This window comes from Etheostoma spectabile, unplaced genomic scaffold, assembly GCF_008692095.1.
Source record: "Etheostoma spectabile isolate EspeVRDwgs_2016 unplaced genomic scaffold, UIUC_Espe_1.0 scaffold00018311, whole genome shotgun sequence".
Lineage (NCBI taxonomy): Eukaryota > Metazoa > Chordata > Actinopteri > Perciformes > Percidae > Etheostoma > Etheostoma spectabile.
This window is the reverse complement of record NW_022604202.1, coordinates 1-27367: the sequence shown is the minus strand read 5'-3', so window position 1 is coordinate 27367 and position 27367 is coordinate 1. Positions and strand designations below refer to the sequence as shown.

At 44.8% G+C, this 27367-nt stretch overlaps 13 non-coding genes across 13 annotated transcripts; 9 read left to right on the top strand and 4 right to left on the bottom strand.

Moving 5' to 3' along the window:
• Positions 1-8952: 8952 nt before the first annotated feature.
• On the top strand, positions 8953-9025 carry trnat-ugu (transfer RNA threonine (anticodon UGU)). Its single transcript has one exon. It is a non-coding gene; the product is annotated as a tRNA-Thr (tRNA).
• Positions 9026-9796: 771 nt separating this feature from the next.
• trnaq-uug (transfer RNA glutamine (anticodon UUG)) lies at positions 9797-9868 on the top strand. Its single transcript has one exon. It is a non-coding gene; the product is annotated as a tRNA-Gln (tRNA).
• A 1632-nt stretch (positions 9869-11500) lies between these two features.
• Positions 11501-11574, top strand: trnat-agu (transfer RNA threonine (anticodon AGU)). The gene has a single exon. It is a non-coding gene; the product is annotated as a tRNA-Thr (tRNA).
• Positions 11575-12249: 675 nt separating this feature from the next.
• On the bottom strand, positions 12250-12322 carry trnat-cgu (transfer RNA threonine (anticodon CGU)). The gene has a single exon. It is a non-coding gene; the product is annotated as a tRNA-Thr (tRNA).
• A 127-nt stretch (positions 12323-12449) lies between these two features.
• On the top strand, positions 12450-12522 carry trnat-cgu (transfer RNA threonine (anticodon CGU)). Its single transcript has one exon. It is a non-coding gene; the product is annotated as a tRNA-Thr (tRNA).
• A 1069-nt stretch (positions 12523-13591) lies between these two features.
• trnat-cgu (transfer RNA threonine (anticodon CGU)) lies at positions 13592-13664 on the bottom strand. The gene has a single exon. It is a non-coding gene; the product is annotated as a tRNA-Thr (tRNA).
• A 735-nt stretch (positions 13665-14399) lies between these two features.
• Positions 14400-14473, bottom strand: trnat-agu (transfer RNA threonine (anticodon AGU)). The gene has a single exon. It is a non-coding gene; the product is annotated as a tRNA-Thr (tRNA).
• A 3555-nt stretch (positions 14474-18028) lies between these two features.
• On the top strand, positions 18029-18100 carry trnag-ucc (transfer RNA glycine (anticodon UCC)). The gene has a single exon. It is a non-coding gene; the product is annotated as a tRNA-Gly (tRNA).
• A 1195-nt stretch (positions 18101-19295) lies between these two features.
• Positions 19296-19368, top strand: trnav-cac (transfer RNA valine (anticodon CAC)). Its single transcript has one exon. It is a non-coding gene; the product is annotated as a tRNA-Val (tRNA).
• A 1131-nt stretch (positions 19369-20499) lies between these two features.
• Positions 20500-20572, top strand: trnav-aac (transfer RNA valine (anticodon AAC)). The gene has a single exon. It is a non-coding gene; the product is annotated as a tRNA-Val (tRNA).
• Positions 20573-22821: 2249 nt separating this feature from the next.
• On the top strand, positions 22822-22894 carry trnav-aac (transfer RNA valine (anticodon AAC)). Its single transcript has one exon. It is a non-coding gene; the product is annotated as a tRNA-Val (tRNA).
• A 1935-nt stretch (positions 22895-24829) lies between these two features.
• On the bottom strand, positions 24830-24902 carry trnad-guc (transfer RNA aspartic acid (anticodon GUC)). The gene has a single exon. It is a non-coding gene; the product is annotated as a tRNA-Asp (tRNA).
• Positions 24903-25143: 241 nt separating this feature from the next.
• On the top strand, positions 25144-25216 carry trnav-aac (transfer RNA valine (anticodon AAC)). Its single transcript has one exon. It is a non-coding gene; the product is annotated as a tRNA-Val (tRNA).
• The last annotated feature ends 2151 nt before the right edge of the window (positions 25217-27367 follow it).

Below are 27367 nucleotides of genomic sequence, written 5' to 3'. Positions count from 1 at the left end.
TGTCCCCGCTTTGATCTTATGTCCTGCTTAGATCTTATGTCCCCTCTTTGATCTTTTGTCCTACTTTTATTTTATGTCCCTCTGTGATCTTATTTCCCCCCTTCGATCTTGTGTCCTGAATTGATATTATGTCCCCTGCTTTGATCTTATGTCATGCTTTGATCTTATGTCGTGCTTTGATCTTTTTCCTTTTTGATCTTATGTCCCTTGCTTTCATATTATTTCTCTGCTTTCATCTTATGTCCGTCTGTGATCTTATTTCCCCACTTCGATCTTATGTCCGTCTGTGATCTTATTTCCCCACTTCGATCTTATGTCCTGCATTGATATTATGTCCCCTGCTTTGATCTTATGTCATGCTTTGATCTTATGTCGTGCTCTGATCTTTTTCCTTTTTGATCTTATGTCCCTTGCTTTCATATTATTTCTCTGCTTTTATCTTATGTCCCTCTGTGATCTTATTTCCCCCCTTCGATCTTATGTCCCCCCTTCGATCTTATGTCCCACCTTTGATCTTATGTCCTACTTTGATCTTATGTCCCCCCTTTGATGTTATCTCCCCTGCTTTGATCTTATGTCCCTGCTTTGATCTTATAGAATAGAATAGAATGCCTTTATTGTCATTATACACAAGTACACGGTACTTGTGCAACGAGATTAAAGCAATCCCTTTGCAGTGTTGACACAAAAAAATATAAGAACATAACAGTATAAAATATAACAGTATAAAATATCAAAAATATAAAGTCAAAGATATAAAGTGTAGTGACTGTCAACTATACATATATATCAGCTTGAATAAGCATAGGTAAGTGTTAACACTCAATAAATAATATTGCACAGTGATGGAATGAAATGATTAAGTACTAATATTAAGTAAATAAATAAATATTGCACAGTAATGGAAAGGTTATTGTATTAAATATTCCATCCATCCATCCATCCATCTTCGACCGCTTATCCGGTATCGGGTCGCGGGGGCAGCAGCTCCAGTAGGGGACCCCAAACTTCCCTTTCCCGAGCCACATCAACTAGCTCCGACTGGGGGATCCCGAGGCGTTCCCAGGCCAGGTTGGAGATATAATCTCTCCACCTAGTCCTGGGTCTTCCCCGAGGTCTCCTCCCAGTTGGACGTGCCTGGAATACCTCCTAGGGAGGCGCCCAGGAGGCATCCTTACCAGATGCCCGAACCACCTCAACTGGCTCCTTCAACGCGAAGGAGCAGCGGCTCTACTCCGAGCTCCTCTCGGATGACTGAGCTTCTCACCCTATCTCTAAGGGAGACGCCAGCCACCCTCCTGAGGAAACCCATTTCGGCCGCTTGTACCCTGGATCTCGTTCTTTCGGTCATGACCCAGCCTTCATGACCATAGGTGAGGGTAGGAACGAAAATTGCCCGGTAGATCGAGAGCTTTGCCTTCTGGCTCAGCTCTCTTTTCGTCACAACGGTGCGATAAACAGAATGTAATACCGCACCAGCTGCTCCGATTCTCCGACCAATCTCACGCTCCATGGTCCCTCACTCGCGAACAAGACCCAAGGTACTTAAACTCCTTCACTTGGGGTAAGGACTCACTCCCTACCCGGAGAGAGCACTCCATCGGTTTCCTGCTGAGAACCATGGCCTCAGATTTAGAGGTGCTGATCCTCATCCCAGCCGCTTCACACTCGGCTGCGAACCGATCCAGAGAGTGCTGAAGGTCACAGGGCCGATGATGCCATCAGGACCACATCATCTGCAAAAAGCAGCGATGGGATCCCGAGCCCACCGAACTGCAACCCCTCCCCGCCCCGACTACGCCTCGATATCCTGTCCATATATATTACAAACAGGATTGGTGACAAAGCGCAGCCCTGGCGGAGGCCAACCCTCACCTGGAACGAGTCCGACTTACTGCCGAGAACCCGGACACAGCTCTCGCTTTGGTCATACAGAGATTGGATGGCCCTAAGAAGGGACCCCCTCACCCCATATTCCCGCAGCACCTCCCACAATTTCTCCCGGGGGACCGGTCATACGCCTTCTCCAGATCCACAAAAACACATGTAGACTGGTTGGGCATACTCCCAGGCCCCCTCCAGGATCCTTGCGAGAGTAAAGATCTGATCCGTTGTTCCACGGCCAGGACGGAATCCGCATTGTTCCTCTTCAATCCGAGGTTCGACTATCGGCCGAACCCTCCTTTCCAGCACCTTGGAGTAGACTTTACCAGGGAGGCTGAGAAGTGTGATACCCCTGTAGTTGGCACACACCCTCTGGTCCCCCTTTTTGAAGAGGGGAACCACCACCCCGGTCTGCCACTCCTTAGGCACCGTCCCAGACTTCCATGCAATGTTGAAGAGGCGTGTCAACCAAGACAGCCCCTCCACACCCAGAGCTTTCAGCATTTCTGGACGGATCTCATCAATCCCTGGGGCTTTGCCGCTGTGGAGTTGTTTGACTACCACAGCGACTTCCGCCAGGGAAATTGACGACAATCCCCATCATCCTCCAGCTCTGCCTCCACCACAGAGGGCGTGTCAGCTGGATTTAGGAGTTCCTCAAAGTGCTCCTTCCACCGCTCTATTACCTCCCATTTGAGGTCAACAAAGTCCCATCCTTACTGTATACAGCTTGGATGATCCCTCGCTTCCCCCTCCTGAGGTGGCGAACGGTTTTCCAGAAGCACCTTGGTGCCGACCGAAAGTCCTTCTCCATGTCTTCTCCGAACTTCTCCCATACCCGCTGCTTTGCCTCTGTCACGGCAGAGGCTGCAGCCCTTCGGGCCCGTCGGTACCCTGCAACTGCCTCCGGAGTCCTCCGGGATAACATATCCCGGAAAGACTCCTTCTTCAGTCGGACGGCTCCCTGACCACCGGTGTCCACCAGGGTGTTCGTGGGTTACCGCCCCTTGAGGCACCTAAGACCCTAAGACCACAGCTCGCTGCCGCAGCTTTAGCAATGGAAACTTTGAACATTGTCCACTCAGGTTCAATGCCCCCAGCTCCACAGGGATGCACGAAAAGCTCCGCCGGAGGTGCGAGTTGAAAGCCCGTCGGACAGGGGCCTCTTCCAGACGTTCCCAGTTTACCCGCACTACACGTTTGGGCTTACCAGGTCTGTCCAGAGTCTTCCCCCACCCCCTGACCCAACTCACCACCAGATGGTGATCAGTTGACAGCTCTGCCCCTCTCTTCACCCGAGTGTCCAAAACATACGGCCTCAGATCAGATGAAACGATTATAAATCGATCATTGACCTTTGGCCTAGGGTGCTCTGGTACCACGTACACTTATGAACATCCCTATGTTCGAACATGGTGTTTGTGATGGACAATCCATGACTAGCACAGAAGTCCAACAACAGACAACCGCTCTGGTTTAGATCAGGGAGGCCGTTCCTCCCAATCACGCCTCTCCAAGTATCTCCATCATTGCCCACGTGTGCGTTGAAGTCCCCAGGAGAACAATGGAGTCCCCTACTGGAGCCCCATACAGGACTCCATTCAAGGTCTCCAAGAAGGCCGATACTCCGAACTCTTGTTTGGTGCATACGCACAAACAACAGTCAGAGTTTTCCCCCCCAACACCCGCAGGCGTAGGGAGGCGACCCTCTCGTCCACCGGGGTAAACTCCAACGCAGCGGCGCTCAGCCGGGGGCTTGTGAGTATCCCCACACCCGCCGGCGCCTCACACCCTGGGCAACTCCAGAGTAGGAGAGAGTCCAACCCTATCCAGGAGTACGGTTCCAGAACCGAGACTGTGCGTAGAGGTAAGCCCCACCAGATCTAACTGATAGCGCTCCACCTCCCGCACAAGTTCCGGCTCCTTCCCCACAGAGAGGTGACATTCCACGTCCCCAGAGCCAGCCTCTGCTGCCCGGGTCTGGTCCGTCGAAGCCCCTGACCTTCGCCGCCACCCATGTGGCAGCGCACCCGACCCTTTGGATCCTCCCACAGGTGGTGGGCCCATGGGTTGGAGGGAGAAGTGCCACGTTGCTTTTTCGGGCTGTGCCCGACCGGGCTCCGTGGCAAACCCGGCCACCAGGCGCTCGCTCACGAGCCCACCGTCTGGGCCTGGCTCCAGACGGGGGCCCCGGGCTTCCACCGGGCAGGGTCCCTCTATCCCTTCCTTGATATTCCATAAGAGTCTTTGAACCATTCTTTGTCTGGCCCCTCCCCTGAGACCTCTTTGCCATGGGAGACCCTACCAGGAGCACAAAGCTCCAGACAACACAGCCCTCAGGTTCATAGGGACACACAAACCTCTCCACCACGATAAGGTGATGGTTCCCGGAGAGTATTAAATATTGCACTGTATGAAATGAAATTGCACAGATTCCAGTGTCCTATGAGGTATTAAATAACAGTAACAGTATAACAATAATATTGCACAGTCGGACGGAATGTAGAAGACAGTCCGGGGGCCGGGGGGGGGGGCTGTGGAGTGGAGTCAGTGCATATGTGAGTTCAGGGTGGTTATGGCCTTCGGGAAGAAACTGTTCTTGAGTCTGTTGGTCCGTGCTCTGATGCACCTGTAGCGCCTTCCTGAGGGCAACAGGTCAAACAGATCAGAGCCGGGGTGGGAGCTGTCCTTTATGATGTTCTCTGCTCTGCTGAGGCAGCGGGAGGTGTAGCTGTCCGTCAGGGAGGGGAGAGGGCAGCCGGTGATCTTCTGTGCTGACCTTACAACCCTCTGCAGCCTCTCCCTGTCTGCCACGGTGCAGCTGCCGTACCAGACTGTGATGCAGTAGGTCAGCAGGCTCTCGATGGATGAGCGGTAGAAGGTCAGCAGCAAGTTGGAGTCCAGGTCGTACTTCCTGAGGACCCTCAGGAAGTGTAGTCGCTGCTGGGCCTTCTTGATGACCGCTGTGATGTTGGCTGACCAGGAGATGTCAGCTGAGATGAGGACACCAAGAAACCGGAAGGTGTGGACCCTCTCCACACACTCGCCGTTGATGTACAGGGGGTCTAGGTCGGTGCTCTTCTTCCTGAAGTCGACGATGATCTCCTTGGTTTTCTTGGTGTTCAGAGACAGGTTGTTCTCCGAACACCAAGCTGCCAAGTTCAGGACTTCCTCTCTGTAGGCTGCCTCGTCTCCCTTTGAGATGAGTCCGACCACTGTGGTGTCGTCAGCAAACTTGATCTTATGTTCCCCCTTTGATCTTATCTCCCCGCTTTGATCTTATCTCCCCGCTTTGATCTTATGTCCCCGCTTTGATCTTATGTCCTGCTTTGATCTTATATCCCCCCTTTGATCTTATGTCCCCCATTTGATCTTATGTCCCCCCTTTGACCTTATGTTCCCTGCTTTGATTTTAGTCCTGCTTTGATCTTATGTCCCTGCTTTGACCTTATGTCCATGCTTTGATCTTATGTTCCCATTTGATATTATATCCATGCTTTGATCTTATGTCCCCCTTTGATGTTATGTCCTACTTTGCTCTTTTTTCCTCCTTTGATCTTATGTCCCCCCTTTGATGTTATGTCCCCTGCTTTGATGTTATGTCCCTGCTTTGATCTTATGTCCCCCCTTTGATCTTTTCTCCCCGCTTTGATCTTATCTCCCCTCTTTGATCTTTTGTCCCCGCTTTGATCTTATGTCCCAACTTTGATCTTAGGGCCTGCTTTGATCTTATGTCCCCGCTTTGATCTTATATCCCCCTTTGATCTTATTTCCCCTGCTTTGATCTTATGTCCTGCTTTGATCTTATGTCCTGCTTTGATCTTATGTCCCCCTTTGATGTTATGTCCCCTGCTTTGATCTTATGTCCCTGCTTTGATCTTTTTCCTTTTTGATCTTATATCCCCTGCTTTCATATTATATCCATGCTTTGTTCTTATGTCCCCCTTTGATCTTATGTCCTACTTTGATCTTATGTCCTGCTTTGATCTTAAGTCCTACTTTGATCTTATGTCCCCGCTTTGATCTTATGTCCTGCTTAGATCTTATGTCCCCTCTTTGATCTTTTGTCCTACTTTGATCTTATGTCATGCTTTGATCTTTTTCCTTTTTAATCTTATGTCCCCTGCTTTTATATTATTTCTAAGCTTTTATCTTATGTCCCACCTTTGATCTTATGTTCCTCCTTGGATCTTATGTCCCCTGCTTTCATATTATTTCCCTACTTTTATTTTATGTCCCTCTGTGATCTTATTTCCCCCCTTCAATCTTATGTCGTGCATTGATATTATGTCCCCTGCTTTGATCTTATATCATGCTTTGATCTTATGTCGTGCTTTGATCTTTTTCTTTTTTGATCTTATGTCCCTTGCTTTCATATTATTTCTCTGCTTTTATTTTATGTCCCTCTGTGATCTTATTTCCCCCCTTCGATCTTATGTCCCCCCTTTGATGTTATCTCCCCTGCTTTGATCTTATGTCCCTGCTTTGATCTTATGTTCCCCCTTTGATCTTATCTCCCCGCTTTGATCTTATGTCCCCGCTTTGAGCTTATGTCTTGCTTTGATTTTATATCCCCCCTTTGATCTTATGTCCCCCTTTTGATCTTATGTCCCCTGCTTTGATTTTTGCCCTGCTTTGATCTTATATCCCTGCTTTGACCTTATGTTCCTGCTTTAAACTTTTGTCCCCACTTTGATCTTATGTCCCCCGTTTCATCGTCTGTCCCCCTTTGATCTTATGTCCCCTGATTTGATCTTATGCCCCCCCTTTGAGCTTATGTCCCCGTTTTGATCTTATGTCCCCGCTTTGATCTTATGTCCTGCTTTGATCATATGTTGTGCTTTGATCTTTTTCCTTTTTGATCTTATGTCCCCTGCTTTCATATTATTTCCCTGCTTTATGTTATGTCCCCCTTCAATCTTATGTAAAATGTAAATGTAAATGTATTTTATTTATATAGCTCTTTACAACAACCGATAAGTGAACCAAAGTGCTTCACAAAAAATAAAACCACAGATTTAAAACAATAATACACCACTAACAAAAATTACAATAATGAATGAGAAAAGTAAGAAAAGATAAAAAAATAAAAACAATACAATCAATACAAATGTGCCATCACATTACTAGGTACCAAACGCCACTTTAAAAAGATGCGTCTTAAGTCTTGATTTAAAAAGACCCAGGTCAGTAATGATACGCATCTCACTGGGCAGCTTATTCCAGAGCTTAGGTCCAGAAACCGAAAAAGCTCGGTCACCCCAGTGTTTCAGTTTTGACCTGGGCACTTCCAACATGAGTTGATTTTGTCCCCCCTTTGATCTTATGTACCCTGCTTTGATCTTATGTCCTGCTTTGATCTTATGTCCCTGCTTTGATGTTATGTCCCCACTTTGACCTTATGTCCCTGCTTTGATCTTATGTACATTGACCTAAACATGCTTCTCCGGGGGAGTGGGACATTCCCTGCAGGCTATGCTCGCGATTCCTAGGGGGATTGGCTGGTGGTCTGCCTGGACGTCCTGACTGTGGAAGACGTTGAAGACATATGGATAATTGGAATTCTGTTGGTGGGGCTCCTGATCATCGTCTCGTTGACCAATCGGAAAATTGGTAAGACAGCCGCCAGCAAATTTACCCATATGCTGTCTGGGGAACTTAAAGAGTGCCCACATGGAGTTATTGAGAGGATGAAGGTTTTACATCTAAGGGCTGACCAGTCCAGTGAACTGTCTCGCATCATCTCAGACCGGACCGTCGAAGCGCAGAAGGGGATTGATACTATCAGGGCCCAGTCTGGAGTTGCTTCGTGTGATCGAATGAATGATGAACATTGATTCGAACAAATTACATTGAGTCACGCTAAATTTGGATTGAAATTGATCAGCTATTTCCCCAGCCCCCCCACACTCACCCTTCACCCGAGCAGGAAAACAACCTGGCAGCTGGCCTCTGATCTTGTCCTGTACACTGGCTTATCTCTCCAAGGTCACGCCGATGAACTGAGCTTTTAACAACATTTAGAGTCTGACGCTCATATTCACACACACAACTCACTGTCTCACACACACACCATACACTCCCTCCCCCATCCCGCCCCGTATCCGTCTGCCTGCCTTGATTTACGTGTTCCTCACTCCCTCCCAAGCCACCTCAAAACATTCCTTCATGTGTCCACATGAACTGTGTGTTGTCTTGTGCATTATGTTGTTATATAATTTTGTTGCTGTCTGCATTGTTTCCTTTCTTTTCGAGAAAACGTGTGGTGGCGCTGTTCCATTGCTCCTGGTATGTCTGTCATACCTGGCGTACAAAGCTGATTCTGATTTTGATTCTGATTTGTGGCAGGCCATGACTGACAGATGAAGTCACAAGGACCCACGGGATCTCGCAAATTCATGTATGATCACGCGATATAACAGGATGTTCTTTCTATAAACAGAACCACAAAATCTGATGAATGAACTAGGTGTAAATTGTAGCTTAAACTTGCATGTGTTAGCTTAAGTCTGTGTTAATGTAGTTTTTATGTGTAAACGGAACATACATTTTTCATTTGCTTCCAGCATTTCATATGTAGTATTGGGACTAGGTTGACATGGTTATGCAATCTGAGGTAATTGCTTCAACAACAAGGAGCTACTGGGATTTGAACTGAGGATCTCCTGTTTACTAGACAGGAACTTTGACCAACTATGCCACAACACCTCCTTGAGAGCTTGTACCTTTTATATATATATTTATATATATATATATATATATATATATGTATATATATATATATGTATATGTATATATGTATATATATACACATACAATGAGCTATAGAACAGGATTCCATCCATCCATCTTCGTCTTTCCTTTTCCGAGCGACTGGGGGATCCTGAGGCGTTACCAGGACAGGTTGGAGATATAATCCCTCTAACTAGACCTGGCTTGTTAAAAACAAGTGCTGGAGCTGTCATTCCATGTCTCCCGTTTCTCAACCCAAAAATAGTTTGGTGCATCAATCCTATCCACTAGCCAGTTTGCCGAAGAGGTATAAGTACCTGGCAGGTGTCTGTCACAGGCGCTGTAGCTTAGTGGTTAAAGCGCCTGTCTTGTAAACAGGAGATCCTGGGTCCAAATCCCAGCAGTGCCTGCTTGTCAGTGAGTATGTTATGTTATCTGCAGTACAATGAGTTTATATATTTGTTTTTGCTATTGTGCTTAACAAGCATTATTTAATTTTGCCCAGTTGTGGCCTGTTGAGGGCCAATAAATATCAAAAGGGAAATGGATTGAACCCATTTTTTAATGCTTTTAAACCCTGTTTTGATGGGGCTGATTGTGGCCCAGGTGTACACCAGGACCCTGTGACATCACTGTTGGGTGGGGTTTCAGGTGCATGTGATGCTGACTGAGGTCAGAGGTAAAATAAACATGAACTTTACCGTCAAGGCACCTTGTGCGCTGACTGCCTGATTTTAACATCTTTGATGCTGCTGTAATAAAGGAAGGAAGAATCTATATGCCTTTGCATTTTGGATGCTTTTCTGTTGTTTAGATATGGCTACATTCACATAAAGTATCCAAAGAGTACAATACTGCACTGTACTCTGTTCAGTTGTTTACACCAGGTTCCTCGTGGCCGCTGAATTGCAAGTACAGCCGCACCTTTTGTGAGCATCTGCTTTATCAACCCATGTAAAGTTACCATGTGTACACACTAGACCTATCTACTGCTGTATTCATTGTTTTTGGCAAGAGCTTTAAAACCTATTCTTGACTTTTCTTGTTCCACATCTTGTGTGAACGCTTAGTTTACTAAATGACTTAAGTTAGCCAGTGATTGTTGTGTGCCTTCAATAGCATAAGTGTTAATATTATGGAAGAAGCTGCCTGGAAAACCAATGTTGCCTTTTAGAACAGTGGCTCCATGGTGTAATGGTAAGCACTCTGGACTTTGAATCCAGCGATCCGAGTTCAAGTCTTGGTGGAACCGTTTCAAACCAAAGTACTGATAAAATAATATACCTCTACACTGTCCACATCTAGGCAAACGGGTAAAATATTCTTGGCTGTTTGACTGAAAACAGTATGTTGGTGGTGGCATGTTGACCTGTGACCTGTACTTCATGTTAACTGAAAGGAGCTCCAAATTTAGACTTAGTTGAACATATTGAAGATATTTCCACAATGTTGACCCAAATGTCAGTCTATTTCCCATCTAGTTGGGACATGTCTGGACACAGGTGGACATTATGGACAGAAACATTGGTGGATCTTGGATTTAGCCTGCATTGCACATTGGGGTACAGAGTCGGTAAGATGTCTTCACATCCCGCGCAATGTACTGCCATTGTCAAGCACATTTCCACACTGGTGACTTTCTTCCATTTCCGCATAAACACACATATATTTGGGCTGACAATAGGGAAACCTTCCTTTGATAACTATGATCTGGATGACTGAGTACCTAATATAGCATGACATAGTTGACTTACCATATTATTATTTCTGTGAGAGATCCTACTACACATTGGAATATTCAGTCAGGATGGCTGAGCGGTCCAAGGTGCTGCGTTCATGTCGCAGTCTCCACTGGAGGCGTAGGTTCGATATTGGGGATATTGTTTTTGTTTTGTTTGTTGTGGAGGTGTAGCTTAGGGGAGGTGATAAGATAAGTCGCTTTCAAGGGTTACACAGTCATCAGCACACATTTGCACACCGACTTTCAACAGTACATTCCCTTACCTACTTCACATACGCTCCTTTGGTTGCTTGGCCATTCTTATCAAATATGGCTGCCAGAAAGGGATGGGGACGAAGACGGTGCATCCTGTTTAATTAGTTACACAGTTAAGCAGTTACACTTATATTCCATGGTCTTCTTTTTATTTTATTAGCATGTTTATTGAGCTAAATTTGAGACAATTAGGGTGTTTGTGGGGTTGAGGGTATTCTGGTGTTGTGTAAATAAAGTAGGCAGCACTAGATTATAGCCGATAGATATCAGAGATCCACCCATTAACTTAATTTATACGCGTTGTACTTTTCCCTTGCCGGGTGAGTTAGGGAAACTGTTACAGCATAGTGGAGTATTCGGTCCACCTCCACACGCGTAGTCTTCTCTTCAAGCAGACTTACTGCCTCCTGGTCTTTTCTTGACCTGGTTACCACTTTCTCATTTTTGTATGGCAGCACATCCAGCTGCTAGAGATTCTCAACAATCTGGAATAGCTCCATGTTGGAAGGAACAGTGGACTTGAGAAGGCACTGTTGCGGCCATAGTTGTTGCTCCATGATCCGTGCTGGGCCCTGAAATGTTCTCCCCCAGTCTGGTTCAAATGGTGAGTGGTCCACCTGGTGGACCGAGCTTCAATAGCTCTATGAGGGTGATGAGATGTGGATGATCAGTACCAATGGGAAGGAGTGGGCTGGCGTTCTCAAACTGCTGAAGGGAGAGACCTGCCAGGTACTTATAGCTCTTCTGCAGACTGACTGGATAGGATTGATCCGCCAAGCCTAGGCGAGCTAAGCCGTTACTCCCAATACTGCCAGTCAGTATACTGTATGTTTAGCTTATACAAGGTAAAAGACAAATTTAAGACTTAACAGGGTTGCAACTTGTGGAGGTGCTGTGGCTTAGTTGGTTAAAGTGCCTGTCTAGTAAACAGGAGATCCTGGGTTCAAATCCCAGCAGCACCTCGTTGGTGTAGAGATTACCTCTGTTGGCGTCTCATTATCACCTCTGGGGATGAACCTGGATGTGTGGCAATGAAGAACTCAGTGCAAACAACTGAACAGAGTACAGTGCAGTATTAGGCACTTTGGATACTTTATGTGAATGAAGCAATGTCTAAACAACAGAAAAGCATCCAAGATGCAAAGGCATATAGGGAAGGAAGATACTTTGAGAAATTACAGTTTATTGGCGGTGCAGATCTTTACCATTTGGCTCCCTCTTCTTAGATCCATGACGACCCGGTGATTCTTCCTTCAGTTGCATATCCCAATATAGTCAACTAATATAAAAAGATCCATTTATTAAATTTTGTTACAGCAGCATCGAAGACGTTAAAATCAGTTCAGTAATCAGTAATCAGTTCAATAAAGTTCATGTTCATTTCACCTCTGACCTCAGTCAGCATCACACGCATGAAACCCCACCCAACAGTGATGTCACAGGGTCATGGTGTACACCTGGGCCATGTTCAGCCCCAACAAAACAAGGTTTAAAAGCATTAACAAATGTGTTTAATCCATTTCGCTTTTGATATTTATTTGCCCTCAACAGGCCACAACTGGGCAAAATTAAATGCTTGTTAATCACTACAGCAAAAACATAAACTCTTTGTAGTGCAGATACTGTAAGAGATAATTAGGCACTGCTGGGATTTGAACCCAGGATCTTGTGTTTACGAGACAGGCGCTTTAACCACTAAGCTACAGCGCCTGTGACAGGTGTGCCTGTCATGCAAGAATACAATGAGCTAGTGAACAGGCTGGACAAAGATGGATGGATGGAAGGAACCCTTTTCACTAGCTCATTGTATTCTTGCAAGACGGAGTCAGCTGCAGGAGGCGCTGTAGCTTAGTGGTTAAAGCGACTGTCTCGTAAACGGGAGATCTTGGGTCCAAATCCCAGCAGTGCCTGGTTGTCGCTTACAGGAGTGTTTCCACGTGGTTTCCGATACTTAACATGTCCAACCTAGTTAATGCCTGATTCTTTAGATCACTAAAGTGACATGTGATGTTGTTTTGTACCATAACATTACATGTGTCCATATAAAGCGAAAAAAAGCCTTTTGTTGGAGGTGTTTTTGCAACTTTAGTGTGAAGATTATAAAGTTTTTATTATCATGAATTTCAGTCTTACCTTGGAAGCTTAGGGCTCCTGCACACTGCCTGCATGGCGTGAGCGTGTCAGCTGAGGTTAGAATGCTTACCGTATTGGTCAATACTGTTAACATGGGAGAAATAAAAACAGACACGCCACACAGCAAACGCTATGTTGACTGTTGAGGAGGACTAAATTAGGACTGTGTTTTAAGCTTTCCATGGCTTTCCATGAGAAATGGCATGATAACAGCTGTTTTCAGTGTTGATGGAACATGGCCTGACCCGAGGGAGTGGTCCACCTTGTGGAGGTTCTGTGGCTTAGTTGGTTGAAGTGCCTGTCTAGTAAACTATGGGTTCAAATCCCAGCAGCGCCTTATTGGTGCTCATGTCAACCCAATCCCTGTTAAAGTACCCTGGTAGCAAATGAAAATGGCATGTTACATTTACACAGAAACACCAATAACATGCCCAAAAGGTGTTCTATTTGCCTGATAACTAACGAAATTAATTAATAAATGCACTACTTTGGCTTCACTACAGTTCTGTGTCAATCAACTGCTCCATTTCACTCACCACTGAGTGAACTTTAACCAACTAAGCCACAGCACCTCTGGGGATGAACACGGCTGCACGGCTATATTGGAGGCACTCGGTGTAAACAACTGAACAGAGTACAGTGCAGTATTGTGCACTTTGGATACTTTATGTGAATGTAGCCATGTCTAAACAACAGAAATTTTATTCGCTTTACATGGACACATGTAATGTTATGGTACAAAACAACATCACATGTCACTTTAGTGATCTAAAAAATCAGGCAATAACTGGGTTGCACATGTTAAGTATCAGCAACCATGTGGTAACACTTCATACAGTGATAACCAGGCACTGCTGGGATTTGGACCCAGGATCTCCTGTTTACGAGACAGGCGCTTTAACCACTAAGCTACAGCGCCTCCTGCAACTAAGTCCGTCTTGCAAGAATACAATGAGCTAGTGAAAAGGGTTCCCTCCTTCCATCCATCTTTGTCCAGCAGCTCCCGCAGGGGACCTCAAACTGCCCTTTGCCGAGCCACATAAACCAGCTCCGACTGGGGGATCCTGAGGCGTTCCCAGGCCAGGTTGGAGATGTACTTTTTCCACCTAGTCCTGGGTCTTCCCCGAGGCCTCCTCCCAGCTGGACGTGCCTGGACCAGCTCTCTACGGAGGCCCTCAGGAGGCATCCTTACCAGATGACCCAACCACCTCAGTTGTTTACACCGAGTACCTCCATAATGGCCATGCATCCGTGTTCATCCCCAGAGGTGCTGTGGCTTAGTTGGTTAAAGTGCCTGTCTCGTCAGCAGAAGTGCCTGGGTTCAAATCCCAGCAACACCTTGTTGTTGCAGAGATGACCTGTACTTGTTTTTAAGTTGCCTGCTAATCAGATGTTGTTGTGGGCGGGGCATTAAGTCTGACTCAGTGGTGAGTGAAATGGAGCAGTTGACTGACACAGAACTGTAGTGGAGCCAAAGTAGCGCATTTATTAATTAATTTCATTAGTTATCAGGCAAATAGAACACCTTGTGGGCATGTTATTGGTGTTTCTGTGTAAATGTAACAGGCAATTTTCATTTGCTACCAGGGTACTTTCACAGGGATTGGGTTGACATGATGATGACACGCCAAAAGAGGTAATCTCTCCAACAACAAGGTGCTGCTGAGATTTGAACCCAGGATCTCCTGTTTACTAGACAGGCACTTTAACCAACTAAGCCACAGCACCTCCACGAGTAGCTACCCTGTTAAGTCTTAATTTGTCTTTTACCTTTTATAAGCTAAACATACAGTACACTAACTGGCAGTATTGGGAGTAACGGCTTAGCTCGCCTAGGCTTGGCGGATCAATCCTATCCAGTCAGTCTGCAGAAGAGGTAGAAGTACCTGGCAGGTCTCTCCCTTCAGCAGTTTGAGAATGCCAGCCCACTCCTTCCCATTGGTACTGATCATCCACATCTCATCACCCTCATAGAGCTATTGAAGCTCGGTCCACCAAGTGGACCACTCACCATTTGAACCAGACTGGGGGAGAACATTTCAGGGCCCAGCACGGATCATGGAGCAACAACTATGGCCGCAACAGTGCCTTCTCAAGTCCACTGTTCCTTCCAACATGGAGCTATTCCCGATTGTTGAGAATCTCTAGCAGCTGTATGTGCTGCCATACAAAAATGAGAAAGTGGTGACTAGGTCAAGAAAAGACCAGGAGGCAGTAAGTGTGCTTGAAGAGAAGACTACGCGTGTGGAGGTGGACAGAATACTCCACTATGCTGTAACAGTTTCCCTAACTCACCCAGCAAGGGAAAAGTACAACGCATAAAAATGAAGGTAATGGGTGGACCTCTGATATCTATCGGCTATAATTTAAACATACAAGTTCAGATTTTTTTGTTCTGCAAGCTCTCACCTTTTGCTTCTATATTTTCCTTCATATGAGTCCGAGCCAGCGGCACTAAGGAAGAGCAGCCTCTACTACGGCGAGTGGCGGCGACCCACGGGGAAACTTTGGTTTCCCAGTCAGTTCCAGTAGTACAGGTGAGAAAGTGGTGGATAAAACGAGGACTGTGGGCCGGCGTTGTTGGTACGTGAGTGGAAATACATCCAACATGCTAACACGTATCCAACGCCATCACCCAGACATGCCAATCACTGGAACGAGACAAAAAAACTGTCCAGCGTCTCCTCCCTACAGTGGTTAACCAGCCTTTAGATCCAAATACAAATAGGGCCAAAAAATCACTGAATCAATCAGGATTTCCACATCACCTTCAAAGCCCCGTATCCACTCGTAGAGTAACCTGGCTTCAAGTATTTGCTGTATGTACTCAAACCTCGTTACAACATGCCATCCCGTCCACCGGGACTTCAGTGTACCGTTCCACCCCTTTAATACATGTCAATCAAGCTGAGCCTGTAAAGGCCACACAGTCTGATTAGTTAAGTGGAAACACCTGTGGGAGTGGAACATGGATGTGTAGAAATGGGCTTTCAAACAATGCACCTTTTTGACATGTCAAAGTAGAAAAAGCAAAGGTAGAAATAAAGAGGAGTTATGGCTTAACTCAGTTTACATTTTGACACTGGACATAAGGCATTACAAAGTCAAGAAAGTAGGTGTTAACCCTTTCAAGAAACCTTGCCGACCATAGACAAAACATACTTCAAGACTGACTATAACTTCTGTGAATTAGAAAAGCTTAGCATGTGTTATTACCTTCACTCATGTTAGTTTTCCACATATCTGCTACTACCACTCTGATTATATTTTCCTTCCTCAATACTCCATAAAGAAGCAAAGAATAATGATCAATGACAAAGAGCATATGAAGTGAATCATTACTCTCTCTCAAGTCAGAAACTCTAGAAAAGATCCCGTGGTAAGACGGGGGAACTGCATATGATTCACTGCAGGGTGATTGTCACTCAGGGTTCAGAGGGACAGAAGCTAATCGTTACGTGCTCCAGATGACTCTGAGGTGAGAAAATCTATTTAGATCTTTAAGAAGACCGATATGTAGTTTGAATTAGATTTTCAGTCACTGTTGTCTCAATACTTCAGTGTCAGCCTACTTATTCTCTCCAATAAAAGCTCCAGTCCTTTCTTTGCATTAATTGGTCTCAGAATGTTGCGGGTTAACCACCACTGTTGATTATTGGGTACAAAAAGCACTCAAGATATGTATATATATCATTTTTTTAAATGTCTCCAAATAATGTTAAAAGTTAGTTTTTGGTCATTTTTAGTATTCGCTGGTTTATTAAGTCAATTCGGCGATGACGTCACACTGGGGAGCGAAGTCTCAGCCTGGCACTAGAACTACGGCGACTGACTGGGATGAGGAAGAGGAGGAAAAGCCAGCAGCCAAATAATTATGAACCTGCCAGATCTGAGAGGTGTAATGGGAAAATTACATTTAACCAATGATTTTCATATTAATTATTCATAATAAGATCTCCAATGCCTCTTAGAGTATATGACTTCTGTATCTGTCATCTGTGTGTCTTCTCCTTGATGGGAGACAAATGGGTTTGTTATGACTCTACACCATTTCCTTGAAGAATAGATGACGTGGAGCCAGACAGAAGCAGTTACCTAGAACGGCGTTTATTAGGGATGAGCGAGTACAGCATTATCTGTATTGTGATGTCACGAGAGGCTGCGTTCTGGAGGGCCGCTACGTACCCCTGAGATGGCTGCAGTCACGGGCAGCTTTGGCACCATCTGCTGGTGGAGTTGGGAACTCCACCCCTCAAGCACCCGGCATCCCAACACACCTGAGACCAATCAGGGCCTGATGAGCTGAAGGGCAGCTTAAAGCCCAGAGACACAGTTGGTGAGGAGTGTTTTTTGGGAGACAAGCTCAAGTTGTGCTCTCAGAGGATCTACAGAGGATCGAAGCGGCACTTTCCATGGGAAGGATTGAAAGACTGGAATACTTACCTGAAGACTGAGAGAGTTCTTACCGACAGATAGGCCACGGGCTGCGACGCTGTCTAAAAGTAAGGCTGAAGACCTGTTTTTCAAGAAGAGATTTACCTGAGGGAATCAGGTTTATGATTTTTGGTTTGAAGAGACATTGTTTAAGTTTGGACTGTTGCAAGAGCAACCATTATCCTGAGTTACCTTTTTGAACTTGGCTTATCATTTTGTGTTAATTCCCAAGAACAATATTAAAAACCTTTGTTACACTCTAACTTTGTGTCCTTGCACTGCTGAACTGTCCCGCCGAGAGCCGTGTAGCCTCTCATGATATCACAGTATCTGTTTACCACATGAATTATCCGTATCCGGATCCGTACTCGGACTGGGCGGGGCCTAACCCGGAAGGGGTCAGATTTAACCTGGAAGTGGGTCGTGTTCTCTTGAAATGTGCGGGGCTTTAACCGGTATGTTATTTAAGCCTGCAATTGATATGGGTTGATCAAAAATTGTTATATTTATTGCTGATTAGAAAACTATTTACATGACAGCATCGAGCTTCAGATTAATGGTGTTGTCATGGTAAATGTAAATGTGCTGTATTTATATAGCGCTTTTCCAGTCTTAACAACTGCTCAAAGCGCTTTTACATCTACAGGAAACATTCACCATTCACACACATTCATACACTGCACAGCATCCATCTATATGAATGCACTTCCCATTGTTGTGAATGTGAAAACACAGGACCCCTGGAGGGAATTTCTGAATCATCAGGGGCTGTAGCTCAGTGATAGAGCGCACTTTCAGTCTCAATGCCCAGATGTATTACAAGATTTGAAGTGAACATTGTACTGCCCAGAGATGGTGGTATAGTGGTGAGCATAGCTGCCTTCCAAGCAGTTGACCTGGGTTCGATTCCCAGCCATCGCAGTAGCTTTCTTTGAGTCGTGTTACTTGATTTTTTAACAAGAAGTCAGCAGAAAGGTTACTTGCCCAACCTGGTTTGATAAAATCTCTCTGAGCTGCATGATTATGGCCAAAATGATAAGGACAATTACTTTGATCAATATGGAGATCACGATTAATTATCACAATTATTTGCTGATGTTCTACTCCAAAGTGCTGGAAAGGAAGGATTCACTATTTGTTGAATCTCAGGTTAACAAAGAAGAATCTCAGCAAGGTGATTGATGGATGATTCTAGTTACTTCGCCAAGTTCAGGACAAATGCCACAGCTGTAAGACATCACATTGGTTACCTTCCAGCTATGTAATATATGCAAATGGCAGTGGTGGGACTTGAACCTACGCCTCCAGAGAGACTGGAGCCTTAATCCAGCGCCTTGGACCACTCAGCCACACTACTTGCAAATATCAGATCACCACATAGTGACAAACACAGGCACCCTAACTAATGGTATGCTTGTTAATGTTATTGGAAAAAAAACCTTTGCAAGGAAAAAGCCAATACTTTTTTAAAAACTGCCAATATTACTATTAAAAAATGTTATCACACTTTATCATTTTCTCTGGCATTGATTTTAGAATACTGTAACCAGCATTAAGTGAGTAGGTTAGGTCTGTGTGAATATGGGCTGAGCATTTACCTGGGCTGAACTTGTGAACATCTTCTTTTGCATATTCACTGTAAAGAGCCATTACTCCTCCAACTGCCAACTATTGTTCTAGAGACAATAGGATATACAGTTTTAGATTGCAAGGTAACTGTCCAAGACCAAAGACTACACGGAAATACACGGAAACGACCTCTTGTAAGAGACAGCAGCAACACAGAAAAAGAGGGAGAGCAAAGATAAACTATTTGTTAAATGTGCATATAATAAGCATGAAAGATATATATCATAAGCACTAAAGTTATATTACTTTAAAACACTACTGCAAAGAAATAAGAAATAAAAGACTTATAAAAATGAATTCTCTGTCAACCTCAAGTGATCAAAACAATTTGTCAAAATTTGCAGCACAGATATAAAACCACTCTTTAAAATATGTTCATGTACCATTCAAAAACAAAAGTACAATCATGATTTCTATGGTCTATTATATGGTTAAATAAAAAATGTGCATTTTCCCACAAATATGCAAAATAAATGCTTTTTCACCAGTTTCTGTAGTGTAGTGGTTATCACGTTCTCCTCACACGCAAAAGGTCCCCTGTTCGAAACAGGGTGGAAACACATTAGGTAGATAGATAAATCTCCCCATCGGGAAATAAAACCCCAGTCTTCCGTGTGAGAGGCGGAGGCGTACCATCCAAAGTTTCAGTAGTATTGTGGTTTTGTGTTGGAACAAGTTGCACTGTTTGAAATAAGCTTTTGAGATGCAAGAACGTCTTCACTTGGGATAGCAATTGACTTCCAACGCGATAGGAGAAATCCTGAGCTTTGAGATTTGGAGGGGCTGACTTTGATTACGAATGCTTGACACTGGACTTCAATCTGCCCCAGTGGGCGCTGTAGATCACTGTTTGATGAAGCCCACAGAACAACATAATCTGGAAAGAGCAGAAGAGGAATTATAAGGTGCCCAGACTTGACACTCTCCCACCTTCTGCTGCGCCTTGTGAGGTGCTGTTCATGTCCAGTAGATATGCTTTTTCCATCGCTTGACGATATTCCCATTTAGGGTCAGGAGTTCTCCTCCCATGCTGAACACAGCCTGAGCCAAGGTCCGCTTTCCCCTCATGATTCACCCCAGTGGAAGCTGTAGATCAATGCCTGATAAAGCCAAATGAACCACATAGTCTGCAAAGAGCATAAATGGAATTCCAAGGTGGCTAGACTTGAAACTCTCCCAACTCCTGCGGCACCTTGTGACGTTTTGTTCACGTCCAGGAGTTGTGCTCTTTCAATCGCTTGAAAATATTCCCATTTAGGATGAGGAGTTCTCCTTCCATGCTGAACACAGCTTGAGCCAAGGCCCACTTTCCCGAGTAGTCCCACGCGTTCGCCGGGACTTCCTCGAGGCCTTGCATTGGTTAGCTGGTAGAAAAAATCTCCCCGTCGGGGAATCGAATCCCGATCTTCCGCGTGACAGGCGGAGATACTGTCCATTATACTAACGAGGAATGCCCAAGCTTAATATTTGGCACATCAAGAAATAGGTGGCGCTATTCCAACATTCAGACCACAGTCAATGCATGTAGAAATATTAAGGTTTACTACATATTTGCTATCATTCAAATCCATGACAAAGCATCTGTGACTGAATCTAGTTTAAAATCTCTATTTTGTAGCTTTTTGAACATTTGCAGTAAAATAAAAATGGTGCATTTTCCCACAAATATGCAAAATAAATGCTTTTCGTCAGTTTCCGTAGTGTAGTGGTTATCACGTTCGCCTAACACGCGAAAGGTCCCCTGTTCGAAACAGGGCGGAAACACATTTCTTTGTTTGTATTGACTTCGCACAATCAAACTCTGCAAAGTTAAACTCTCCATGACATTCACGGAAAAATCTCCCTGACGTGAAATCGTGGCCAGGCCTGCCGAAGTTTCCCCAGTGCAGTAGTCATCACATTCAGAGATTCAGGAGTATCCTGTCGAAAATTGATGCAGAAAAACTAGTCCACGCATTTGTTACTTCTAAGCTGGATTACTCCAGTTCTTTATTGTCAGGTTGCTTAAAAGAGTCCATAAAGATTCTTCAGCTGATCCAGAATGCTGCAGCACGTGTTCTGATAGGAACCAGGAAAAGAGATCACATCTCTCCTGGTTTGGCTTCTCTGCATTGGCTTCCTGTAAAATCCAGAATAGAATTTAAAATCCTTCTTCTCACCTACAAAGCTCTTCATGTTCAAGCACCATCTTATCTTAAAGAGCTCATTGTACCTTATTACCCCACCAGAGCACTGCGCTCCCAGAATGCAGGGTTCCTTGTGGTTCCTAAAGTCTCCAAAAGTAGAATGGGAGCCAGAGTGTTCAGCTATCAAGCTCCTCACCAGGTTCCCGTTTGGGTTCAGGAGGCAGACACCATCTCCACATTTAAGAGTAGGCTTGAGACTTTCCTCTTTGATGAAGCTTATAGGTAGTTCTGGCTCAGTTTTTCCTTGCTTCTTTCGCTAGTGCTTGCTCTTGGTGGGAATTTTCCGGTTTCTGTAAATAACATCACAGAAGATGGTCTGGACCTGCTCTTTTATGAAAAGCGCAATGAGATAAGTGTTGTTGTGATTTGGCGCTATATAAATAAAATTGAATTGAATTAAATTACCTGAACCTCAACTTCCTAGCCTCATAGTTGATGTTTTACATTCTTGGATCCGTCTTAGGTTCCTGCCGTCTGCCTACGTTCCTGGATCCTGAAGTAGGTGATCATATCGTCACTGAAAACATATCTTTGATAGCAGGATCATTCTCAATCCTTTTGTAAAACCTTTGTCTTTCTTGGAGTATATCCACTATAATACATTCTTAAAAAATGTCATATCTTTTGCTATGGTTGGGCCTCGTATCCAAACTACTCTGGCAGATGATACTAGTGTCGATTTAGCGTTGGGAAATAATTAGCAGCTGGTAGACAGATCTCCCCATCGGGAAATAAACCCCAGTCTTCCGCGAGAGAGGCGGAGGCGACCATCCAAAGTTTCAGTAGTATTGTGGTTTTTGTGTTGGAACAAGTTGCACTGTTTGAAATAAGCTTTTGAGATACAAGAACGTCTTCACTTGGGACAGCAATTGACTCCCAACCCGATGGGAGAAATCCTGAGCTTTGAGATTTGGAGGGGCTGACTTTGATTACGAATGCTTGACACTGGACTTCAATCTGCCCCAGTGGGTGCTGTAGATCACTGTTTGATGAAGCCCACAGAACAACATAATCTGGAAAGAGCAGAAGAGGAATTGTAAGGTGCCCAGACTTGACACTCTCCCACCTTCTGCTGCGCCTTGTGAGGTGCTGTTCATGTCCAGTAGATATGCTTTTTCCATCGCTTGACGATATTCCCATTTAGGGTCAGGAGTTCTCCTCCCATGCTGAACACAGCCTGAGCCAAGGCACGCTTTCCCCCTCATGATTCACCCCAGTGGAAGCTGTAGATCAATGCCTGATAAAGCCAAATGAACCACATAGTCTGCAAAGAGCATAAATGGAATTCCAAGGTGGCTAGACTTGACACTCTCCCAACTCCTGCGGCACCTTGTGACGTTTTGTTCACGTCCAGGAGTTGTGCTCTTTCAATCGCTTGAAAATATTCTCATTTAGGATCAGGAGTTCTCCTTCCATGCTGAACACAGCTTGAGCCAAGGCCCACTTTCCCGAGTAGTCCCACGCGTTCGCCGGGACTTCCTCGAGGCCTTGCATTGGTTAGCTGGTAGAAAAATCTCCCCGTCGGGGAATCGAATCCCGATCTTCCGCGTGACAGGCGGAGATACTGTCCATTATACTAACGAGGAATGCCCAAGCTTAATATTTGGCACATCAAGAAATAGGTGGCGCTATTCCAACATTCAGACCACAGTCAATGCATGTAGAAATATTAAGGTTTACTACATATTTGCTATCATTCAAATCCATGACAAAGCATCTGTGACTGAATCTAGTTTAAAATCTCTATTTTGTAGCTTTTTGAACATTTGCAGTAAAATAAAAATGGTGCATTTTCCCACAAATATGCAAAATAAATGCTTTTCGTCAGTTTCCGTAGTGTAGTGGTTATCACGTTCGCCTAACACGCGAAAGGTCCCCTGTTCGAAACAGGGCGGAAACACATTTCTTTGTTTGTATTGACTTCGCACAATCAAACTCTGCGAAGTTAAACTCTCCATGACATTCACGGAAAAATCTCCCTGACGTGAAATCGTGGCCAGGCCTGCCGAAGTTTCCCCAGTGCAGTAGTCATCACATTCAGAGATTCAGGAGTATCCTGTCGAAAATTGATGCAGAAAAACTAGTCCACGCATTTGTTACTTCTAAGCTGGATTACTCCAGTTCTTTATTATCAGGTTGCTTAAAAGAGTCCATAAAGATTCTTCAGCTGATCCAGAATGCTGCAGCACGTGTTCTGATAGGAACCAGGAAAAGAGATCACATCTCTCCTGGTTTGGCTTCTCTGCATTGGCTTCCTGTAAAATCCAGAATAGAATTTAAAATCCTTCTTCTCACCTACAAAGCTCTTCATGTTCAAGCACCATCTTATCTTAAAGAGCTCATTGTACCTTATTACCCCACCAGAGCACTGCGCTCCCAGAATGCAGGGTTCCTTGTGGTTCCTAAAGTCTCCAAAAGTAGAATGGGAGCCAGAGTGTTCAGCTATCAAGCTCCTCACCAGGTTCCCGTTTGGGTTCAGGAGGCAGACACCATCTCCACATTTAAGAGTAGGCTTGAGACTTTCCTCTTTGATGAAGCTTATAGGTAGTTCTGGCTCAGTTTTTCCTTGCTTCTTTCGCCTAGTGCTTGCTCTTGGTGGGAATTTCCGGTTTCTGTAAATAACATCACAGAAGATGGTCTGGACCTGCTCTTTTATGAAAAGCGCAATGAGATAAGTGTTGTTGTGATTTGGCGCTATATAAATAAAATTGAATTGAATTAAATTACCTGAACCTCAACTTCCTAGCCTCATAGTTGATGTTTTACATTCTTGGATCCGTCTTAGGTTCCTGCCGTCTGCCTACGTTCCTGGATCCTGAAGTAGGTGATCATATCGTCACTGAAAACATATCTTTGATAGCAGGATCATTCTCAATCCTTTTGTAAAACCTTTGTCTTTCTTGGAGTATATCCACTATAATACATTCTTAAAAAATGTCATATCTTTTGCTATGGTTGGGCCTCGTATCCAAACTACTCTGGCAGATGATACTAGTGTCGATTTAGCCTTGGGAAATAATTAGCAGCTGGTAGACAGATCTCCCCATCGGGAAATAACCCCAGTCTTCCGTGTGAGAGGCGGAGGCGACCATCCAAAGTTTCAGTAGTATTGTGGTTTTTGTGTTGGAACAAGTTGCACTGTTTGAAATAAGCTTTTGAGATACAAGAACGTCTTCACTTGGGACAGCAATTGACTCCCAACCCGATGGGAGAAATCCTGAGCTTTGAGATTTGGAGGGGCTGACTTTGATTACGAATGCTTGACACTGGACTTCAATCTGCCCCAGTGGGTGCTGTAGATCACTGTTTGATGAAGCCCACAGAACAACATAATCTGGAAAGAGCAGAAGAGGAATTATAAGGTGCCCAGACTTGACACTCTCCCACCTTCTGCTGCGCCTTGTGAGGTGCTGTTCATGTCCAGTAGATATGCTTTTTCCATCGCTTGACGATATTCCCATTTAGGGTCAGGAGTTCTCCTCCCATGCTGAACACAGCCTGAGCCAAGGCACGCTTTCCCCCTCATGATTCACCCCAGTGGAAGCTGTAGATCAATGCCTGATAAAGCCAAATGAACCACATAGTCTGCAAAGAGCATAAATGGAATTCCAAGGTGGCTAGACTTGACACTCTCCCAACTCCTGCGGCACCTTGTGACGTTTTGTTCACGTCCAGGAGTTGTGCTCTTTCAATCGCTTGAAAATATTCCCATTTAGGATCAGGAGTTCTCCTTCCATGCTGAACACAGCTTGAGCCAAGGCCCACTTTCCCGAGTAGTCCCACGCGTTCGCCGGGACTTCCTCGAGGCCTTGCATCGGTTAGCTGGTAGAAAAATCTCCCCGTCGGGGAATCGAACCCCTGATCTTCCGCGTGACAGGCGGAGATACTGTCCATTATACTAACGAGGAATGCCCAAGCTAAATATTTGGCACATCAAGAAATAGGTGGCGCTATTCCAACATTCAGACCACAGTCAATGCATGTAGAAATATTTAGGTTTACTACATATTTGCTATCATTCAAATCCATGACAAAGCATCTGTGACTGAATCTAGTTTAAAATCTCTATTTTGTAGCTTTTTGAACATTTGCAGTAAAATAAAAATGGTGCATTTTCCCACAAATATGCAAAATAAATGCTTTTCGTCAGTTTCCGTAGTGTAGTGGTTATCACGTTCGCCTAACACGCGAAAGGTCCCCTGTTCGAAACAGGGCGGAAACACATTTCTTTGTTTGTATTGACTTCGCACAATCAACTCTGCGAAGTTAAACTCTCCATGACATTCACGGAAAAATCTCCCTGACGTGAAATCGTGGCCAGGCCTGCCGAAGTTTCCCCAGTGCAGTAGTCATCACATTCAGAGATTCAGGAGTATCCTGTCGAAAATTGATGCAGAAAAACTAGTCCACGCATTTGTTACTTCTAAGCTGGATTACTCCAGTTCTTTATTATCAGGTTGCTTAAAAGAGTCCATAAAGATTCTTCAGCTGATCCAGAATGCTGCAGCACGTGTTCTGATAGGAACCAGGAAAAGAGATCACATCTCTCCTGGTTTGGCTTCTCTGCATTGGCTTCCTGTAAAATCCAGAATAGAATTTAAAATCCTTCTTCTCACCTACAAAGCTCTTCATGTTCAAGCACCATCTTATCTTAAAGAGCTCATTGTACCTTATTACCCCACCAGAGCACTGCGCTCCCAGAATGCAGGGTTCCTTGTGGTTCCTAAAGTCTCCAAAAGTAGAATGGGAGCCAGAGTGTTCAGCTATCAAGCTCCTCACCAGGTTCCCGTTTGGGTTCAGGAGGCAGACACCATCTCCACATTTAAGAGTAGGCTTGAGACTTTCCTCTTTGATGAAGCTTATAGGTAGTTCTGGCTCAGTTTTCCTTGCTTCTTTCGCCTAGTGCTTGCTCTTAGTGGGAATTTTCCGGTTTCTGTAAATAACATCACAGAAGATGGTCTGGACCTGCTCTTTTATGAAAAGCGCAATGAGATAAGTGTTGTTGTGATTTGGCGCTATATAAATAAAATTGAATTGAATTAAATTACCTGAACCTCAACTTCCTAGCCTCATAGTTGATGTTTTACATTCTTGGATCCGTCTTAGGTTCCTGCCGTCTGCCTACGTTCCTGGATCCTGAAGTAGGTGATCATATCGTCACTGAAAACATATCTTTGATAGCAGGATCATTCTCAATCCTTTTGTAAAACCTTTGTCTTTCTTGGATTATATCCACTAAATACATTCTTAAAAAATGTCATATCTTTTGCTATGGTTGGGCCTCGTATCCAAACTACTCTGGCAGATGATACTAGTGTCGATTTAGCCTTGGAAATAATAGCAGCTGGTAGACAGATCTCCCCATCGGGAAATAAACCCCAGTCTTCCGTGTGAGAGGCGGAGGCGACCATCCAAAGTTTCAGTAGTATTGTGGTTTTGTGTTGGAACAAGTTGCACTGTTTGAAATAAGCTTTTGAGATACAAGAACGTCTTCACTTGGGACAGCAATTGACTCCCAACCCGATGGGAGAAATCCTGAGCTTTGAGATTTGGAGGGGCTGACTTTGATTACGAATGCTTGACACTGGACTTCAATCTGCCCAGTGGGTGCTGTAGATCACTGTTTGATGAAGCCCACAGAACAACATAATCTGGAAAGAGCAGAAGAGGAATTGTAAGGTGCCCAGACTTGACACTCTCCACCTTCTGCTGCGCCTTGTGAGGTGCTGTTCATGTCCAGTAGATATGCTTTTTCCATCGCTTGACGATATTCCCATTTAGGGTCAGGAGTTCTCCTCCCATGCTGAACACAGCCTGAGCCAAGGCACGCTTTCCCCCTCATGATTCACCCCAGTGGAAGCTGTAGATCAATGCCTGATAAAGTCGAACTTTCAATTCAAACTCTTTTATTCTTATCTGGCTCGTTCAGGTGATTGGTCTGCCAGTGGATTAGTTGTTGATTTGTTGTAGATCAGGTTGTAAACCATTGGCGTCTCTGGGCTGAGCTTTGTGGGTGAACTTGAAGTGTCTTCTCTCTGCAGTTGTGTTACTGACTGACTGAGCACCTCCATGTCTTACCAGGTGCTCCTAATCAGTGATGACTGATCAGGTGCACAGCAGCTGTTCAGGTGCACTGCTGCTGGTGCCCTCTGGAAGTGAAGTTCTATGGGGCAATTTTCTTAAAATGAGATTCAGCTTAACACCTCCCACTTGAGCTCCTGTTTTCTCACAAAGCCAGAGAGGTCACTCAAACCCTTCATACTTCTGTTTGTTCTTCAGTGGGAGTAAGATGACAAGACGTCGAACATCTCTGTGAAGAATTGTGGCTGGATTTTAGTTCGAAGGCTCTTGGTTCTTTCACTGTTTGCTCTTG